The sequence below is a fragment of the Peromyscus californicus genome, unplaced genomic scaffold (assembly GCF_007827085.1).
Source record: "Peromyscus californicus insignis strain IS unplaced genomic scaffold, ASM782708v3 Scaffold_15__1_contigs__length_86483966, whole genome shotgun sequence".
Lineage (NCBI taxonomy): Eukaryota > Metazoa > Chordata > Mammalia > Rodentia > Cricetidae > Peromyscus > Peromyscus californicus.
In genome coordinates this window covers 71,527,149-71,545,713 of record NW_026294447.1, presented here as the reverse complement: position 1 = coordinate 71,545,713, position 18,565 = coordinate 71,527,149, and the positions used below count along the sequence as shown (strand labels likewise).

The window sequence follows — 18,565 nt, the reverse complement described above, 5'->3', positions numbered from 1 at the left end:
ACAGCAGCCAGGAAGGTGAGACAGGAGGACCAGGAGTTTAAAGTGTCCTACACACTGAGACCCTGACTCAAAACAGAAACCAACTATTCCAGCAATGGCAGAACTTCAATGTACAGATGTATGGAATCGGCTTTGAATCTGCAGTTATTCTGATATTAAAAAAAGGAGGCACTTATGAGGCCCCATGTCTGAGGAGCTATAGAAGTTAATGGCTGCTGGGAGAGGGCGTCATATTCCTCAGTCATATGGCCACTAGTAAGTTGCCCTTGCTCAAATAAATAGTCTACCATCCAGTCTGACGCAGGCAACCCTGATTAGATGAAATGGGTCACCAAACACAAACAAAGACATAAAAGTAGGAGGAAACCTTGTTGGGAACAACAACAGGTTTGGTGGAAGGGAGAAGGGAACAAGAGAGGATAATGGGTAGGGGGAGGGAGCTATGATCAAAGAACATCACATACGCATGAAATTATGAAATGGTTTCCATTAAAGTGTTAATGAAACATTTTAATGAAAGCTATTGTTCAGGAACTCTGTAATTATATAAGACTACTTTTCTACCTTGATAATTCACACTGGAGTGGATTACTGAGGGATACGGTAAAAGCCTCATGTTTCAAAAGCACTACTTTCGGGTTCAAGGACTAAATGTTATACATGCCAAACAAGGCACGAGTTCTAACTAAAGAATTTGCTCTCATCAGAAAAAGGAAGGAAGAGCCATCCACCTAAGATGAACTGGGAGCCACTACATGCTAGTGGCTATGGGTTTCTGCTATCACAAGCCTTACTGAACCCCAGGCAGCCCTGCAGCCACTTCCGCCCGCTTCCCTAATGTCGCAAGCGTACATCCAAGGAAAGCCTCTCGAGTAGCCTTTCTTTGCCTACTTGAGTAGTGCAGCCTGAGCTGGTAACACGAAGAAAAGCACAGCGGACAGTGCAGTGGCAGCAAGGACAGAAACAGCAGAGGGACAACAGCCATGATAGCCAAGCAGTCAGCAGGTCAGCTGCAGAGGGGGTGGGGCTTCAAGTCTGGCCGCTGACCGTGGTGGAGATGGTGAAAGATGGGCAGTAACTGCCTCCTTGGCAGTGGCATCAGTGACAATGGCCATAGCAAGAAGAGGCAGCTGAACAGTGCAAGAGAGTGAACAGGGCCAGATGAGGAGAGAAAACGACAGCAGAAGAAAGTTAAAGACCAGGAAGAGCCAGAGAAGTCAAACTGGAGGCCCTGCTCTCCAGAAGATGAAAAGCTGTCAAATGTTGAAATCCCAGTCCACAGGCCTGTCTGGAAGCGGCGACGCCAGTTGTTGCCCAGGGCCTAGAGAGGAACTCTCACACCTGCAGACCTAAGAGCCTCTTGACTAGCAGCACGTGAGCCAGGAACACTAACTAGAGAGGAGTAGCACTGCCCTAGTGTGCCTGCTGCCACCACTTGCTACTCAACCCCAAGGGCTGCAGCAAAGGCTGTCAAAAGCTGTACTTGAAGAGCTCCTTGTGGCCTACCCGAGATTTCTGGTACCAGCAAAGCACTTGACTTCCATGTACGAGGTCCGGCTTCAATTCCTAACACTTCAAAAACTCCCAAAGCAACCAAACATGGTTCTTCTTGTAGTTACAAAACCATGTTTTAAGAACTTCTATTATTATCATTAGCGTGTACATGTATCTGACATATGTGTGACTACTGGTCTACAAGTGCCCGAGCACACCATGTGGAGGTCAGATGGTAACTTCAGGGAGTCAGTTCCACTGGGGGTTCCAGGGATCAAACTCAGGTTATCAGGCTTGCACAGTGAATGCTTTTACCTGCTGAGCCATCTTGCCAAGCCCTAGTTTTATTTTTTAATTGGGGAAAACAATCAGTGAATTGAATTTATGATTCATGAACATGTATCTTAAGTCATGTTAACATTTTATAGATTAAAAAATACATACGTAAATGGTCAAAGTCGGATACTGTAGTACTAGCACACATGTAAGGCTGAGGTAGGAGGATCATGAGTTCAAAGTCAGCCTAGGCTAAACAGGGAGACCTAACCAAAAAACACAAAACAAAACAAAAAAACCAAAAAGATATGGCCATCACCCTTAAGCCCACAACACACATTCACATATGATTTCATTAGGAACATACTCAAGAATTTACCATTGCTTTAAAAATAAAATTTAATTTTTTTCTGATATAGTAAAAACTGATTTAGCAAGGAACATCTTGGTGAGAAAGGGCCAAGTTCCTGAGAATGATAACCTACTTTTTCCACTGGCTCTCTTCCCTTAAGCATCTGTCAAGTGAAGGAAGAGGAAAAGGTGCTGAAATCTGGAGAGGCAGACTAGAATAAAAGTATGCTTGGTTCCAAGAATGAGAAGTGAGAAGAGGGAGAGGAGGAGGAGAGGCAGCGTGGCAGGCAGGAGGAAAGTGGAAAGCAGGAGGAGGGAGGGAGAGAACGGCAGGGCGGAGGAGGAGAGGGCAGGACCGCAAATGTTTGTAAGCTGGGAAGTACTTTACACACCTCATCCTTCAGCTTTTTCAACCCTCTCGAATCTTGGCCTTCCCTTTTTTACACCCCTACTCCCTAATCTAAGCTATCAACAAACACTTCTGAAACAGAACTCACATCTGTCCACTGCTCTGTCTCCCGTCTCCCGAACCACCACAGCCCAATACAACTCATCTGGGCTACCGTAAAGTGCAAACTAGGATTTACTTCTATTGCTCCTCTCTGATCAACCATGTACGCGGTAGCCAGAGCTTTATGTTTACGGACTGACTGATTATAGAAGTCTGTTTTATCTTTCCAACATGGGGGTCCCAAGGACTGAATTCAAGTCATTAACTTGGTGGCAGGTGACCTTACCTGCTGAGCCATCTCAAGCCCCCAGAATAATCTTTTAAAAATAGATTATGGCACTGTGTAAGCGTCCCATTGGCGTTCTAAGTGTATTTTCAAATCAAGTTCAAACTTAGCATTTAGTGCCTCCGCTCCAAACAGCATCCAGACGCAAATGCTCAGCAAATGTTCACATACTGAGGTAGTGCCTCTGCCTGACTCTGAGCTTCAAGTGGCCCTCTCTGTAAGGAACTCTATGATTCTTTCATTTCCTGGAGCTTATTTCCAGATGAAGCCTGTTGTCTCTTTCTCCTGAAATGTTTTTCTTCTAGACTACTCAAGGGCTTATTTCTTCTTCATACTTCAAATTTCATCTTCAATGTTATCTCATTGATGAGATCTTTTTTTACTTTCTAAATACTTTTCTCTATAATTCATTTTTGAAAAGATTTATCTATTTTAAATTTTTAATTTGTAAATTTTCTGTATATGAGTGCCTTGCTTGCATGAATGTATGCATACCCACTACATGCACACCTGGATTTGTAAATTTTCTGTATATGAGTGCCTTGCTTGCATGAATGTATGCATACCCACTACATGCACACCTGGATTTGTAAATTTTCTGTATATGGGTGCCTTGCTTGCATGAATGTATGCATACCCACTACATGCACACCTGGCTCCCACAGAAGCCAGAAGAAGGCATCAGATTCTCCTGGAACTGGGGTTACAGATCGTTGTGAATCTCCATCTGGATATCAGAAACTAAACCCAGGTCCTCTGCAAGAGCAGCAAGTATATTTAATCATGGAGTCACCTCTCCTGCCCTCTATAATTCTTTTAAAAAAAGAAACAAATGGGTTATCTCTAAATGTATCTCTGGCTGTCCTGGAACTTGCTGTGGAGACCAGGCTGGTCTTGAACTCACAGAGATCCACCTGCTGCTGTTTCCCAGGTGCTGGGATTAAAAGCGTGGCCCTCCACTCAACTCCTCTTTATTATACATTTCTTCATTTCTTTCACAGTAAATTGTAATTATTTACTTTTTTGTTTCATTGATTTAACTTGTCCTTGAATATTTTCAGATGCTTCAACATTCAATAATAAGTTCCCTAACTTGTTTTAAAAGCATCTTCCTTTGCCCCAAATAATCTTTTTTTTTTTTTTTTTTTTTTTTTGTTTGTTTTTTTGAGACAGGGTTTCTCTGTGTAGCTTTGAGCCTTTCCTGGAACTCGCTTTGGAGACCAGGCTGGCCTCGAACTCACAGAGATCCGCCTGGCTCTGCCTCCCGAGCGCTGGGATTAAAGGCGTGCGCCACCACCGCCCGGCATCCCCAAATAATCTTAACTAAAGAATATTTAAATTCTCTCACCAAGAAGCTGAAAGTCACTAACATATTGTTATAGTCTGCACTATGATTCATCAGACCTACATGCTTCCCTTAATTGCTAACACCTTTTGGCCAACAAAATACTGTGCTAGGTAATGGAAGAAGTGCAAGGATAAGAAAATTAAATTATAACCTCAGGCAGGGGATATGATGTTAGTCTAACATGGGTAAAGCAGGGCTTGATCTCAGCACCACAATGTGTATGCGTACACATATATTTCTTCCTTTAAAGGTTTTGAATGATTTAAGTGTGAATGTGACAAGAAAGGGGTATTTCAAATAGGATGAGGTCAAGAACCATACCGTACTGTCTATGCAAAAATGCATGTTTTATCAAGGAGGTAGTGGTAGGAACTGGTAATGCAGCCAGCCCTCATTTTCAGGCAGTTAGTCAGGTTACAGAGCCCAGAGAAATAGTCATCTATGCCGTGGTGGAACCAGTAGTCACCTCCACCAACACTGAGGTTTTACAGCGAACAACCTAACTGGTGAGCTTAAAGAGCTAAAATCTAAACGCCCTGACTCATCCAAACACTGGCTGACCACTCTCCTCTTCTTACTTGCTGGTTCCTCACCCCCACATGGAACTTACAGTGGGCTTTCCTGAGCTGTACACGCCTGCTCATCTGGTCAGAATTCCCCACTTACATACAAATTAACTATCTAGATTCAGCCTGGCCTAATACCTAATTTGCATACTGATAGGACCAAATTGGCCCGTTCCCAGGACACAAACATCCTCTGCTCCAAAACCATTATTTGGCAACTCATTAGAGAGCTGTTTCTTTCCTTCCAATAAACTCTGCTGCCTGCCCTTCTTGTACTGTCCTCGCGCCTCATTCTTCTTTATCGTGAGACAGAAAACTTGGCTCTGACTCAAGAAACCAGTAACACTAGATACTGTCATCTGCAAGACGTACCATTATTTTGTATTCCACTAAAGAAAAATGCTGCTGAAAGTATTAATAAATGTTCATTAATTATGAAAAATTGTTAAAAATAAATGAGAGATGCTCCCTAGTTTCAGAGATGTTAAAGTTTGTGAGGAAGGAGGGGAAAAAAAGGTGGATTGGGAGGAAAAGTAGAGACAAAAGAAAAAGAAAATTACCATTCTATCAATAACACTAACTGAGTTCTCCAGAAACCACAGGACATGAAGACATGGGTCACTGGTTATTCCTTTAAGCTTCATCGGCATGAGGAGGAGAAGCCACAGAGGTGCTGTCCCCCAGCAATTGCTACTTACTGTCTTCATTTGCCTGCTCACCCTGGCTCGTTCCTTTAGCTTTAGACTGTCTACACCACCGTTCTTTAGATGGATCTCTGCTGTGGGATGTCTTTCTGTACGCTGTGAATATGTGTTCTCTGATTGGTTGATAAATAAAACACTGATTGGCCAGTAGCCAGGGAGGAAGTATAGGTGGGGTGAGCAGATGAGGAGAATGCTAGGAAGAAGAAGGGCCGAGTCAGGAGTCGCCAGCCAGACACAGAGGAAGCAAGATGACAAGTCAGAACTGAGAAAAGGTACCAAGCCACGTGGCTAAACATAGATAAGAATTATGGGTTAATTTAAATGTAAGAGCTAGTCAGTAATAAGCCTGAGCTAATGGCTGAGCAGTTATAATTAATATAAGCTTCTGAGTGGCCACGGGACTGTGGGGGCTTGGCAGGACCAGGGAAACCTTCCGACTACAGATCTCTTCTTGAACATAGTAGATAGCTGAATCTTGTTTTGTAGTTCAAATTGACTATGACAGAAAGACATGCATATGTAAACACACACATACACACTTTCAAAACTTAAAAACACACATGGACTTAGAGACTACAGATCATAGCTTATGACAGAAAGATAAAGACAATTATAACAGAAACTTTGCACTTGAAGATGCACATAATTAATAATAAAAAGACTCACATGCTGGGCCACTTGTAAATTAGACTAAAAAAATAAAACTAGGATGCCTCTGCCTAGCATGGTTTGACCAGCACCACAGAAGAAAGGAAAGGAGGGGAAAGAAATAGAAAAAAAAAAACTTTTAAAAAATAGATGAAAATAGCATTCCTAGTAACACTAGGCTAGATTTATCCAATTTTCTCATTCTAAAACCATGTAATTACCAAAATTATTATTATTATTTTAAATCTTAAGAGTATTGGAGGCTGGGTGGCAGTGACACATGCCTTTAATCCCAGCACTCAGGAGGCAGAGCCAGGCAGATCTCTGTGAGTTCGAGGCCAGCCTGGTCTACAGAGCGAGATCCAGGATAGGCACCAAAACTACACAGAGAAACCCTGTCTCAAAAACACAAAACAAAACAAAATAAAAAAAAAACAAACAACAACAACAACAACAAAAAAAAAAACAGTATTGGAGAGCTGACAAGATGGAACAGGACTGCTAGATAAAAACCCCAGAGGGGGTGGGGGGGGGGGGCAGATGGCTCAGCAGTTAAGAGTAGTTAAGCACTAGCTGCTCTTCAGAGAACCCAGGTTCAGTTCTCAGGACCCACATGGTGACTTACAACTATCCCTAACTCCAGTTCCAGGGGACCTGATGCTTCTTCTGATTTCCAAGTGCTCCTGTATGAATACTGTGAACACACATACCCTCAGGCATATATACATATACACAGAATAAAATAAAAAAAAAATATTTTTTTTTAGCATTTATTTATTCACTATGTATACAGTGTTCTGCCTGCACGTATCCCTGCTTTCCAGAAGAGGGCATCAGATCTCATTATAGATGGTTGTGAGCCACCATGTAGGTGCTGGGAATTGAACTCTAGCCCTCTGGAAGAACAGTCAGTGCTCTTAACCTCTGAGCCATCTCCCCAGCCCTGAGAAAATATTTTTAAGATTCATGGGAAGGGACCAGGCAGTGGTAGCATATGCCTTTAATCCCAGCACTTGGGAGGCAGAGGCAAGCAGATCTCTGTGAGTTCAAGGTCAGCCTGGTCTACAGAGAGAGTTCTAGAACAGGCTCTTAAGCTACACAGAGAGAGAAACCCTGTGTTGAAAAAACAACAAAATCATGGGAGGGCATGGATATGACCAAAATACTTTGTTGATATTCCATGAGAATTCCACATATGGAATTCTCTACAGACACACACACACACACACACACACACACACACACACACACACACACACACACACACACACACACTACATACACACGCGCACGCAAACGCACGAACATAGTCTTAAAATGGGAACCATGTCTCACAGACACCCTTCTGCATGAACTTGGGGCTCTGCCATGCCTTCCCCGCCATTATGGCCTCAGACTCACTAATGATGTGAGTCCAAACAATCTTCTCTTAGGTTGTTTCAGTCAGGTGTTGTCATCACTGTGACTACGTAAGATTCTGGTAGGTGTCAGACCTGTAAACAGCTACCCAACATGCTTCACAACAGATCTGAATTTCATCAAATTAGTGATTTTCCTCTAGGTCTAATTTATTCCAGTTTAATTTTGATTTAAGTATATTGTAGTCTAAACTGTCATTTCCTATTTGGTAATTTACTAGCTGCTAAAAGATGAAAATACCTAGTTGACATTTATTAAATGCTTACTATGTGCCAGGCATATAGTAAGACAAGTGCAGACAAGTAGAAAAGTGTCTTACGTGTGTAAAATGACCTGTATTCACAGCAATCCCACCACAGCACTACCAGTATTTTACAGAAAGGGAAACTCACCTATAAGGAGTTAAGTAACTCCCAATGTCACACACGTAAGCACAGAAGCTTAAAAATCTCTACCCATGTTATCTGTCTTCAAAACCCAAGCCCTCAGCTACTATGCTATATTACTTTTCACAATACTTAAAAGAAAAATGAAAAATGTAGGAAGGACAAAAACCTCACCATTAAAAATTATCCAAAGGAGTGAAGGAATACGTAAGCAATATTAATACCAATATAATTCATCATAGGTTGGCACATGACAGCTATTTCAAAGTGTCTTAGCCTTGATTAGTAGTTTTGAAGTTGGACAGACCTGGCTCTGAATCTTGGCTGTGCCTTTTACAAGCTGTGTGACTTTGGACAAATTTCGTAACTTCACCAAGTGTCAGTTTCCTCATCTGCAAAATGAGAATAATAAATGTCTTACACCACTGTTCTTAGTGACACAGGTACAAAATAAAAAGAGGTTCTCAATTGTCAGGAACGGCTCAACTGTAGTGAGAGAACAAAGATCATCACTCTGAATCACTGGGCAGCAGCTTCAGATCCACACATGGATTGAAAACACAACAAATAAACCCACAAATACAAGCCAAATGCCTAGAGATAAGTCACTCAGATTTCTGTTGTTTGTGTTTCTGCAGCATCAGGGACAGACTCAGGGCTTTGCAGGCCTATGCTAGTCCACAGCTGAGACAGACACCGAGCCCGATCACTGGATCCTGGCAATGAAACAGAAAAGGGAAGATCAAGGGACCAAGGGACACAAAAGAGGAAGGTCTGTGTCAAAAAGGATCAATTCCTGGCACTTTCAGGAAGGAATTTTAATAGAAGAAAAACAGAAAGAGTAGAAAATGGACTCAGAGTTGTGGAATGCAAGGGAAACCTACTCAAAATGACAGGGATCTCCATGATTAATCTTAAAGTCTTACCCATTTTTTTTTCCTTTTTCATATCAACTAAGGCAAAAAAAAAAAAATTCATTTTCTTGTAGCAAACAGGAGCTTTGCTGTGTGTTAAAAAGTCACTTATAATTTGATTTTCTTCCAGTGCCCCCTGGTATGTATGTCCAGTAAAGGATAAATATTATAGAGTTATAGTTAAGAACAAGGATTAGCCGGGCGGTGGTGGCGCACGCCTTTAATCCCAGCACTCGGGAGGCAGAGCCAGGCGGATCTCTGTGAGTTCGAGGCCAGCCTGGGCTACCAAGTGAGTTCCAGGAAAGGCGCAAAGCTACACAGAGAAACCCTGTCTCGAAAAACCAAAAAAAAAAAAAAAGAACAAGGATTAGATTTTCACACATGAAACAATGGTGAAAGGAAATTTGTTTTGTAAAATCTGGTTTAGATTCATTTATTTATTTTTTTTTTAAATTTATTTATTTATTATATATACAGTGCACATATTCCTGCAGGCCAGAAGAGGGCACCAGATCTCATTACAGATGGTTGTGAGCCACCATGTGGTTGCTGGGAATTGAACTCAGGACCTTTGGAAGAGCAAGCAGTGCTCTTAACCTCTGAGCCATCTCTCCAGCCCCTAGATTCATTTATTTTATTCTATGTGTATGAGTGTTTTACCTGTATGTGTATGTGCACCACATGCATGCCTGGTGCTTGTAGAGGTCAAAAGAGGGCATCAGATCTCCTAGAACTGGAGTTATGGACGGCTAAGAGCCAAACTCAGGTCCTCTGCAAGAGCAGGCAGTGCTCTTGACCACCAAGGCATCTCTCCAGCCCCAGGAATCTGTTCTTAAAAAATATTTTATTAATGATCAGTGTGTGTGTTCATATGAGGTGTGTGAGCATATGTGCCATTCTGTGTGTGGAAGTCAAGGGACAACTTTATGGAATCAGTTCTCTCTTCCACCTTTACGTGGGTTCTAGTAATTGAACTTGGGTCAGATGAACAGGTTTGTGCAACAGGTATCTTCACCTACTGAACTATCTCGCCAGCACCAAAATGGAAATCTGTACATTGAAGGTCTCTGGTTTGTGAGAGCTATTATGCATGCAAATTAAGCTATAAAATGGTTTTCAAGACTAAGAACAATTCAGATCAAATAGTTATGGAACATCTACTATGTATAATATAACTACAATATTCAGTCTCAGGAGTATAGAAGAACAGTGATATCATCTCCAATCCCCAAGTTCTCACAATCCAGAAAATACATAAAAATAAAAACCTATATACATTAAAATGCATTTAGAAAGAAACACATTGCTACTTGCTTTAAAAGGAAATTGAGCCGGGCAGTGGTGGCGCACGCCTTTAATCCCAGCACTCGGGAGGCAGAGCCAGGAGGATCTCTGTGAGTTTGAGGCCAGCCTGGTCTCCAAAGCGAGTTCCAGGAAAGGCGCAAAGTTACACAGAGAAACCCTGTCTCGAAAAACCAAAAAAAAAAAAAAAAAAAAAAGGAAGTTGAGATTACTGAGTTAGAGAAAAATGAAGAAAGGTTTCTTGAAAGATAAAAAACACTGAAAAGTGGAACTCTAACAACCCTAACTTCTGAGTATATAGATAAATTAAATAAAATCATTATCCTTTTGTCAACAAGGTGCATACTGACTGTTGGTTACTATTAACTATGAGAAAAGTAGAAAATAAAAATGTACTAAATAAATCTAAGGATATTTTTGAAAAGGAGATCGACAACAATAACAATATTGTTAAATTTCCATTGACCTCAACTACCTTAAAATTTTATATTAAGAAACGTGAAAGACTAACAGAAAATACATTTGAAGTAACAGTCTATTCATTCACTTTTACTACTTTACAAACCACTTGAAAAAAAAAAAAAAAGAAAGAAAAAAGCCCTTACGAGCTAGGTCTCCACTGTCCATATTTCTCTTGGCATTCTAGTCTTTCATACTCCCATTAGGCTCTGCTTGGAGTTCTTCTACATTCTACATTCTAGCTTGGAGTTCTTCTACATTCTACATTCTAGCTTGGAGTTCTTCTGCATTCTACATTCTAGCTTGGAGTTCTTCTCTACATTCTACATTCTAGCTTGGAGTTCTTCTACATTCTACATTCTAGCTTGGAGTTCTTCTACATTTTACATTCTAGCTTGGAGTTCTTCTACATTCTACATTCTAGCTTGGAGTTCTTCTACATTCTACATTCTAGCTTGGAGCTCTTCTAAATTCTACATTCTAGTGTGGAGTTCTTCTACATTCCTCCTGCAAATGATACAAAAGCCTACAAGTCATGTGGTGAGGTTTATCATAGGAGCCCACTCCTTGATACCAATTTCTGTGTTAGTTTTTTCTCTCACTGCTCTGACAAAATACCCAACAAAAGTAACTTAAGGAAGGTTTGCTTTGGCTCACAGTTTGAGAGCACATCCATCGTGGGAGGGAAGCCTGCTGTGGCTAGTGACAGGAAAAAGAGAAATGAATGAGGGCACTCTGCTTGCAGAAAACGTGTTTTCTGTTCGCCTTTCAAGTTTCTCAGTATAAAATTTTAAGCTAGTCACAGAAGATGGGTCTTCTCTCCTCAGTTAAATCACTCTGGCAACCCTCTCATGGACACATCCAGAAATGTGTCATCTAGGGGACTCTCAATCCAGTCAAACTGATAGTCAAGATCCCATGGTTTTAAGTTTTTAAAATCAACTTCTGAAAAAACCGGAAGCACAATCTTAAAACAAATCTGAATTTGAATTTCAATGTCAACAGTAGCAAACATCAGACAACTTATTTACGATTTGAACTCTTTAATATAAAAAAATAAAAATTATAAAGCTGTGCTAGGCATAGTGGTATATGCCTTTAATCCCAAGGTTTAGGGCTAAAACCATACAAAGTCTGCAATTCATTTTCACCTGGTTTAAATAAAATTAATTTCAGGACCCAGGAGGCAGAGACAGGCAGATCTGTGTAAACTTAAAGCCAGCCTAGCCTACACAGTGAGCTCTAGACCAGCCAAAGCTAAATAGTGAGACTCTGTCTCAATCTCCTTCCCCTACAAAAAGCTGGTAAAGTTGTAACATTTAAGTAAGAAAATAAATGCACAGTATTTGGTATAGAATATGTGCAGAACTGAAGAATTAGTTCTCCTATTTTTCTCCTCCCTCCTCAAGGGGAAGCTCTATTACCCGTAGTCTCATACAGTGCTCTCCCTGCTGCACCCATTTGGTTCCCTCTGCCTGGATGCCCTTCTTTGTCACATGTAACACACTCAAATCCTCCTTCTTGTTCAAGTTCATACTTCAGTGCTACCTCTTCTCCCATCTTCCACGACTAACTATATTTCATCCATGTTACTTAATGTTTTTTCTGTCATAAGCACTGTCTCAACTGCCTGCCTGAAAAGAACACAGCTCATTTATTTTCATTCCTCCTCCTAACACAAACCACAATTTTGAACATGGTAAACTCTCAAATATTTGACAAATAATACTATTCTAGATTTCTCATTACAACTGCATATCATGTTGAATCCTTTCTAGCATTTTACAAATAAAAAGATAAACTGTCCCTATGCTGTATTCAGAATCTTAATTCTTCAGTAAGCATCAACATTTGTATCTTACTTGTTTCTTGGGTGGGGTTTTGAATGTAGCTCACGCTGTCCTCAAACTCACAGTCCTCTTGGGTTCAGGGGTTACTACTAGCATGTGTCACCATAACTTGGCTTAAAAATTTAAAAATAAATTCATAGAAGTATTTGTGTAAAACAAAAGCCATCCAAATCCAATTTTTACAAGTATTATTTTGTAAGAAAGCATATTAGTTAAACAGGAAATGTTTAAGAAATCCTCAAAATATCTATTTTATAGACATTTGGGGCAAATTAATATAGAACACAGGTCCTTGAGGCAACAACAGAACAAAAAACAAAAAACTCAGGTTCTTCTGTTCTTTATTACTAACTTAGGATTTTTCTACATGACTGGTCATTCATACAACACTATCTTTTTAAATAATGAGAACTATTTTTTGTCTTTTTAAAAATAAATTACATTGGGCATGGTGATACACTTGTATAACCCTAGCACTTAAGAGGAGGAAAAGGAATCAGGGGTTCAAGGTACATCAACTATGTCGGGAATTCAGAATCAGTCTTGGCTACATGAGACTTTGTCTAAAAAAACACAAAACCAACCAACCAATCATTCTCTATATAATTTCAAAGTTCTTTGCAATGCAGATACATAAAAGAGATGTTAATTTAGGAGTTTTAAGATAAACTTTTGGTTTTATATAACCTCAGAGTAGAGGAAACTTTATAAAACTGTATTTTGTCCTACTTACTCTATCAGTGTGTCTCACACTCTTTCTTTCCTTCCCTTGAGACAGGTATCCTTGGCTGGCCTAGAACTCAGAGAGATCCATCTACATCTGCCCCCTGAGTGCTGCGATTAACTTTCTCACACTTTCAAAAACAAAAAACAAACAAAAAAAATGTGAAAATGAGTTGCAGACACCGTACCACTTAGCCCTAAGCATTTCCCTATATTTTCTTAGGAATGAGGATATTTGCTTAGATAATCACAGTTCAACTAAACAAATCAGTATTACAACTACGTGACACTTTCTATAAAATTATTTGCCTTAGAGTTATTTCCCTAGTTCAGAATATGTTCAGGGCCATGGATTACAGCTGTCAGGCCTCTTTAGCATGTAACCTTCTATAGCAGCTCTTCAGATTTTTTGCACCTTTTGACCGAGAGTCTCACCAGGACTGAACAGTTACTTGCACAGCAACACTTCATTTAGGTTCATCTGCATTTACTCCAGGTTAAGAGAAACTAATGGATTGAAAATCACGGAGTTACTTTACATCCTGGTCCACAGGCAGAGTAAGACAGACACTGGGCCTGTTGTGGGCTTCTGAAACCTCGAGGGCCACCCCCAGTAACACACCTCCAACAGGGTGTCATCTCCCAGTCCTTCCCAAATAGTTCCACTAACTGGTGACTAAGCATTCAAATATATGACCCTATGGGGGCCATTTTCAAACCACAAGGGGCAAAGAGCATGTGGGTCAAATAAGGATACTATTTGTCAGAAATCTGAAACTTCTCTAAAATAATTATACGTTTTAAAGCTGTACTAACTGAAAACTCTTCTGAGAACCTGAGAATTCTTGTTATCTCTTGGGCAATACTTGGTAAATGACAAATTTCTTTCTTTTTTTTTTTTTTAACAAAAATAATGAATGACAAATTACTGCCTGCTTTTATTATATTCCTGTTCATGAGTAAGGTAAAGCATCTGATTATTTGTGACAGAGATGGCTGGCTCTTCATCCATACTTCTTGTACTACTAATACAGATGTGTTCAGGGCTCATGTTGTTTCCTGAGTTGATTATAAAGAAGTATGTGGATTACCGACTGCTGCTGGAGATAATTAAGCCCGGTTCCTGTATTCCTACACAGCGAAAAGTTACCTTCTCACAAGATTATGTTGGACCATTAGAGCACCCATAATTACTTTACAGAGTTTGTGTATGAAATCCACGATCATATCTCCCCTCTGCTTTCTCATCTGATGTTTGTCAGTTACATATTGCATTGGAGACTGTCTTCATGGAGTGTGGAAAGCCATCCTTCATCCATCATTTATATTGCAAATGTCTTTCATTATTGAAAAATTATAAGGGCCAGAGGATTGGAAAATGTGCTGTGAAATACTGTCTTCTGTACATGACACAGCTGATACACTCACAAATGCACAGAAGCTGTGGTTATCTGAATAAGATGTACACAAGATCACAATTCTAGCATGGATGGGGGAAGGGCTACCAAGATGAGGAGCTAACAGAATCTGATGGCTGCTGAGGGAGTGAGAATCCTTCTTCAGGGTGTTGACCACTGGTAAGCTGCCCAAGATCCAGTACATGGTCTCACAACCATACACTTATAGGCAGCACTGGATTTAGCTGATTATTTAAAAAATAATAGGACAAGAAATTGGGAGGGACATATGTTAGGATGGATCTGGGAGGAATTAGAAAGGAAAAAAAAAATGTTTATGATCTTATTTCAATGTACACACATATGAAATTCTCAAAGAATAAATTTAAAAACTTAAAAAATAACAACCATTTATTGATACCTTTAAAAAAGAAAAAAGAAAACCATGGAGTTACAAGTAACATTAAACTTAGTTTGATTCTAAAGTAACTCTTTAGGCTGAGCACATTCGAGCCCCAGCACTGCAGATATATCCACATTTTCTTGAATCTACTATAGTACCAAATTTAGAACCTTACCAATAAAAGATACCTAATATAATTCTATAGAATAAATAAGTAAGTCTGTGTAGCTGGAGTTATCTCCAGTCCTGCCTGGGCCGCAGCCACTCAGACCCAAATAAACACACAGACACTTATATTATTTAAACTGTTTGGCCTAATGGCTCAGGCTTCTTGCTATCTAGCTCTTAAATCTTAAATTAACCCATTTCTATTAATCTATAAGTTGCCACATGGCTTGTGGCTTACTGGTACTTTACATCTTACTTCTCATGGCAGTGGCTGGCAGTGTCTCCTGACTCAGCCTTCCTGTCCCTAGAATTCTCCTCTCTGCTTGTCCTGCCTATACTGTACTTCCTGCCTGGTTACTGGCCAATCAGCATTTTATTTATCAACCAAATCAGAGCAACACATTCACAGCATACAGAGCAATCAATATCCACAGCAAGTCTGTCTCGGGACAGAGGCGACTAAGGAAAAAGTAGAGTCAGATTAACGATCAGATTAGAGCTGGAAGAAAAAGGAAAACTGTAAGAAAATCCTTGCTGTGGCTTACAAAGTCTAGCATGATTTAGCCTTTACTTATCAGACCAAGCATCCCAGCCTTCTTTGAAACTTTAAACCTGCCATGCTTCTCACCTCAAAGTCTTCAATTCATAGTTCTCACAAGCCATTACTTTTCCTGAAGTTAATCTGTGCATCCTTCGGAGCTCTGCTCAAATATCACTTCTTCAAAGTAGCTGCCCTTAACCACCTCCATACTGTAACCAAGCCGGCTACCTCTATAAGTTTATAATACAATGAGCTGCTCCTTTCCTGTTTATTACAATTTTAAATTAAAAAGTGAGTACTCAATAACTGCTTTCCCTACAAGAATGTAAGTTGTATGATGGCAGGATTCTGATATATCAAATTAGTGAATCAACATATGTTTAAACTATTAATTTGTTATTTTATGTTATCAATATTATTTGTTAAATTCTTAATAAGCTGAGATACAGAATACCTTCCATCCAATCAATTCTGGTAAGAAAAACTATAGGAACTTTACTTAAAACAAAGACGCTAGAGACGCTCAACAATTAAGAGTGCTTCTTACTGCTCTTGTAGAGGACCTGAGTTCAGGTCATAGCACCCACATCAGGGAGCTCACAACTCCAGCCCTGGGGGATCTGACACCATTTTCTGGCCACCCAGGCAGTTCCCTAGCCCTACATAAGTAATTAAAAATAAAAAGTCTAAAACAAATAAAGGGACAAAGCAATTGGGATTATAAAGTATATTAGAGAAAAACAAAATATAGAGGAAGTCTGGCACTTTCCACTACCTTTTCTGAAGGATCGACTATGGGTAAGAGCTTCTCTAAGTCTTAAGGCAGCTGCAGAGACAGAAGTCAGAGTTCAAAGCTGCTGAAACAGGCAGGATGTGAGGGGCTGTCTTTGTTAGGGTTTCTAGTACTTCAATGAAACACCATGACCAAAAAGCAGGTTGGGAAGGAAAGGGTTTATTCAGCTTACACTTCCACTGCACTGTTCATTTTTGAAGGAAGTCAGGACAGGAACTCAAGCAGGGCAGGATCCCGGAGGCAGGAGCTGATGCAGAGGCCATGGAGGAGTGCTGCTTACTGGCTTGCTCAACCTGCTTTCTTATAAAACCCAGGACCACTAGGCCCAGGCATGGAACCACCCACAATGGGCTGGACCTCCCCTATCAATCACTAATTGAGAAAATGCCTTTCAGCCAGATCTTATGGAGTCCTTTCAGATGACTCTAGTTTGTGTGTCAAGTTGACAAAAGACTAGCCAGCACAGGGGCTAAAAATCCAGAGAAAAAGCAATCACAGGAAAATAACTCTAGACATCCAATATTGCTTCTGTCCTCAGAGTAATTTAGTGAATTCTAACCTGGGTGAGGCAAGACGTCAAAAATTAAGCAAACTGCCTATTTTAAAGTATAAAAATAAATAAAATAAACAAATAGAGCCTTCACATTGACTAAGAGAAAAAAATGAAGAGTTCAAGATCTGTCAAAAAGAAAGGTCCTGGCAAACACCCCAGGGTTCCATTTGATACCTCTGAGGAGCAACACTTGAAGCAAATGGAAATTGGATTTAAACCAGCCCTTGAGAAGCCTAAAACAAAGGCTCAAGCCTACGAATCAAGGTCACTTGCTTCTACTTTTAACTACCATCAGAAGAAAATTAAATCTTCTCTAATGAGCCATATCATCAACAGAATCTATCATTCCGCATGTACAAGTTTTGACATTCATTTGAAAAATTACCAGAAAAGTTAAGACAAGACCAAATGAATGAAAGTCAAGAGAAAAAGCAGACAACAGAAAAAGAGAACAAAAATAACAAAAGGATCTAAACACTGCAATTACCAAGTACAGACTTGAAAATAACTATGATTAGTATGTTTAGGAAAATAGGTGACAAGATTTACCAGAGAACTGGAATCTATAAAAACAAACAAACAACAACAACAAAGACAAAAACAACCTGGAATTCTAGAACTAAAAAATACACACTATATAATATCAGTATAACAGATGCCTTTAGCAGTAGATTGAACATTAAGTGAACTAGAAAATGCATCTGGACAAACCAAACAGATGAAGCATGAGGGGAAAAGGTTGGAAAGTACAGAAACAGCATGAAAGTGGCCAGGGATGCAGCTCAGCTGTAGAGTGCTTGCCTAGCAACGCAGGGAGCCCTGCGGTCAGTCTCCAACACTGCATGAAACAGGCACAGTGGCACCAGCCTCTAAGTCCAGCACCAAAGAGCTGGAGGCAGGAGGATCAGAAATACCAGTCATTCTTGACTGCATAGTGAGTGGAGGCTGGCCTGGGATTTATAAGAACTTGTTTGTTTGTTTTTAAAGGAAAACAGCATGAGAGACACATGGAACTCAAGGAATGATTTAACACACAGATATCTAGAATACAGAAGAAAATGAACAAGTAAAGCTGAAACAATATTAGAAGAGGTAGGACAAACTTGGCAAAAGACAAGTATCAGTGATGGACTTCAAGTGTCTTAACTTAAAGCACAACAAAACAAAAACATGGCTCCTTTAACCAAAACAATGAACTAAGAATACAATAGAATGATATACTTGAACAGTTTAAAGAAAATTACTTCGAACAAGGAATTCTATGTCTGATGGACAGATCCTTCAAAAATTAAGGCAAGTTGGGTAGTGGTGGTACATGCCTTTAGTCCCAGCACTCGGGAGGCAGAGGCAGGCATATCTCTGAATTCAAGGCTAGCCTGGTCTACAGAGTGAGTTACAGGACAGCCAGGACTGTTACACAGAGAAACTCTGTCTCGAAAAACAAAACAACAAAAAAAACAATTAAGGCAAAATAAAAAAAGCTGTCTATTAAGAAAATTTCAGATGGAAGCATGATAACAGGAAAGAAATAAA

At 40.0% G+C, this 18,565-nt stretch overlaps 1 protein-coding gene across 6 annotated transcripts in view; it reads right to left on the bottom strand.

Annotated features, from left to right (window-relative positions):
- Numb (NUMB endocytic adaptor protein) overlaps positions 1-18,565 on the bottom strand; it is a 110,929-nt gene that overhangs the window by 56,283 nt on the left and 36,081 nt on the right. For 5 of the 6 annotated variants that reach the window (XM_052739360.1, XM_052739355.1, XM_052739358.1 and 2 more), the window contains exon 3: positions 8,237-8,321. The exons of the other annotated variant lie outside the window; for it this stretch is intronic. The gene's annotated coding sequence lies outside the window, so the exon portion shown is untranslated. The remainder of the gene's footprint in view (positions 1-8,236; positions 8,322-18,565) is intronic. 6 annotated transcript variants of the gene reach the window in all.